Here is a 3,448-nt window from a genome sequence, read left to right on the forward strand (position 1 = left end):
AGAGAAGAGCGGCCAATGTAACGATCTGGCTTTAAGTCGATTCGATAATAAATGAAGAAAACGGACGGATTTCTCAGGTTTTTACTACATATGACCACTTTTCACATTCTCCCGTGTAACGGGGGTGCTAGTCCTCCTCTGGTGCAAAATCTTAAGGTCGTAGTTCATGTCCAAGGCACTAAAGAAGGGTAAAAAGTCAATAATCGATAAATAAATCTTGGATTTTACTGCTTCTAACTGGCTATTACATCAAGTTAGAAGCTTCTTCTGTGTTCTACTATGGTGCGGTTAGTTTCTCCGCATACCGCAGCAGGCGACATAGCTTTGCAGACGATAAATGTAACCGTTTCAGAGAGAAGAGCGGCCAATGTAACGATATGGCTTTAAGTCGATTGGATAATAAATGAAGAAAACGGACGGATTTCTCAGGTTTTTACTACATATGAACACTTTTCACATTCTCGCGTTCAACGCAGCTGCTAGTCCTCCTCCGGTGCAAAATCTTAAGGTCCTAGCTCATGTCCAAGGCACTAAAGAAGGGTAAAAAGTCAATAATCGATAAATTAATATCTTGGATTGTACTGCTTCTAACTGGCTATTACATCAACTTAGAAGCATCTTCTGTGTTCTACTATTTTGCTTTTAGTGTCTGCATACCGCAGCACGCGACATAGCTTTGCAGACGATAAATGTAACCGTCTCAGAGAGAAGAGCGGCCAATGTAACGATCTGGCTTTAAGTCGATTCGATAATAAATGAAGAAAACGGACGGATTTCTCAGGTTTTTACTACATATGAACACTTTTCACATTCTCCCGTTCAACGCAGCTGCTAGTCCTCCTCTGGTGCAAAATCTTAAGGTCCTAGCTCATGTCCAAGGCACTAAAGAAGGGTAAAAAGTCAATAACCGATAAATAAATCTTGGATTGTACTACTTCTAACTGGCTATTACATCAAGTTAGAAGCTTCTTCTGTGTTCTACTATGGTGCGGTTAGTTTCTCCGCATACCGCAGCACGCGACATAGCTTTGCAGACGATAAATGTAACGGTTTCAGAGAGAAGAGCGGCCAATGTAACGATCTGGCTTTAAGTCGATTCGATAATAAATGAAGAAAATGGACGGATTTCTCAGGTTTTTATTACATATGAACACTTTTCACATTCTCCCGTTCAACGCAGCTGCTAGTCCTCCTCTGGTGCAAAATCTTGAGGTCCTAGCTCATGTCCAAGGCACCAAATAAGGGTAAAAAGTCAATAATCGATAACTAAACCTTGGATTGTACGGCTTCTAACTGGCTATTACATCAAGTTAGAAGCTTCTTCTGTGTTCTACTATGGTGCGGTTAGTTTCTCCGCATACCTCAGCACGCGACATAGCTTTGCAGACGATAAATGTAACCGTCTCAGAGAGAAGAGCGGCCAATGTAACGATCTGGCTTTAAGTCGATTCGATAATAAATGAAGAAAACGGACGGATTTCTCAGGTTTTTACTACATATGAACACTTTTCATATTCTCCCGTTCAACGCAGCTGCTAGTCCTCCTCTGGTGCAAAATCTTAAGGTCCTACCTCATGTCCAAGGCACTAAAGAAGGGTAAATAGTCAAGAATCGATAAATAAATCTTGGATTGTACTGCTTCTAACTGGCTATTACATCAAGTTAGAAGCTTCTTCTGTGTTCTACTATGTTGCGGTTAGTTTCCCCGCATACCGCAGCAGGCGACATAGCTTTGCAGACGATAAATGTAACCGTTTCAGAGAGAAGAGCGGCCAATGTAACGATATGGCTTTAAGTCGATTGGATAATAAATGAAGAAAACGGACGGATTTCTCAGGTTTTTTCTACATATGAACACTTTTCACATTCTCCCGTTCAACGCAGCTGCTAGTCCTCCTCTGGTGCAAAATCTTAAGGTCCTAGCTCATGTCCAAGGCACTAAAGAAGGGTAAAAAGTCAATAATCGATAAATAAATCTTGGATTGTACTGCTTCTAACTGGCTATTACATCAAGTTAGAAGCTTCTTCTGTGTTCTACTATGGTGCGGTTACTTTCTCCGCATACCGCAGCACGCGACATAGCTTTGCAGACGATAAATGTAACCGTTTCAGAGAGAAGAGCGGCCAATGTAACGATCTGGCTTTAAGTCGATTCGATAATAAATGAAGAAAACGGACAGATTTCTCAGTTTTTTACTACATATGAACACTTTTCACATTCTCCCGTTCAATGCAGCTGCTAGTCCTCCTCTGGTGCAAAATCTTAAGGTCCTAGCTCATGTCCAAGGCACCAAATAAGGGTAAAAAGTCAATAATCGATAACTAAATCTTGGATTGTACTGCTTCTAACTGGCTATTACATCAAGTTAGAAGCTTCTTCTGTGTTCTACTATGGTGCGGTTAGTTTCTCCGCATACCGCAGCACGCGACATAGCTTTGCAGACGATAAATGTAACCGTCTCAGAGAGAAGAGCGGCCAATGTAACGATCTGGCTTTAAATCGATTCGATAATAAATGAAAAAACGGACGGATTTCTCAGGTTTTTACTACATATGAACACTTTTCACATTCTCCCGTTCAACGCAGCTGCTAGTCCTCCTCTGGTGCAAATTCTTAAGGTCCTAAATCATGTCCAAGGCACTAAAGAAGGGTAAAAAGTTAATAATCGATAAATAAATCTTGGATTGTACTGCTTCTATCTGGCTATTACATCAAGTTAGAAGCTTCTTCTGTGTTCTACTATGGTGCGGTTAAGTTCTCCGCATACCGCAGCACGCGACATAGCTTTGCAGACGATAAATGTAACCGTCTCAGAGAGAAGAGCGGCCAATGTAACGATCTGGCTTTAAGTCGATTCGATAATAAATGAAAAAACGGACGGATTTCTCAGGTTTTTACTACATATGAACACTTTTCACATTCTCCCGTTCAACGCAGCTGCTAGTCCTCCTCTGGTGCAAAATCTTAAGGTCCTAGTTCATGTCCAAGGCACCAAATAAGGGTAAAAAGTCAATAATCGATGACTAAATCTTGGATTGTACTGCTTCTAACTGGCTATAACATCAACTTAGAAGCATCTTCTGTGTTCTACTATTTTGCTTTTAGTGTCTCTGCATACCGCAGCACGCGACATAGCTTTGGAGACGATAAATGTAACCGTTTCAGAGAGAAGAGCGGCCAATGTAACGATCTGGCTTTAAGTCGATTCGATAATAAATGAAGAAAACGGACAGATTTCTCAGTTTTTTACTACATATGAACACTTTTCACATTCTCCCGTTCAACGCAGCTGCTAGTCCTCCTCTGGTGCAAAATCTTAAGGTCCTAGCTCATGTCCAAGGCACCAAATAAGGGTAAAAAGTCAATAATCGATGACTAAATCTTGGATTGTACTGCTTCTAACTGGCTATAACATCAACTTAGAAGCATCTTCTGTGTTCTACTATT

This window comes from Schistocerca gregaria, unplaced genomic scaffold (assembly GCF_023897955.1).
Source record: "Schistocerca gregaria isolate iqSchGreg1 unplaced genomic scaffold, iqSchGreg1.2 ptg000577l, whole genome shotgun sequence".
NCBI lineage: Eukaryota > Metazoa > Arthropoda > Insecta > Orthoptera > Acrididae > Schistocerca > Schistocerca gregaria.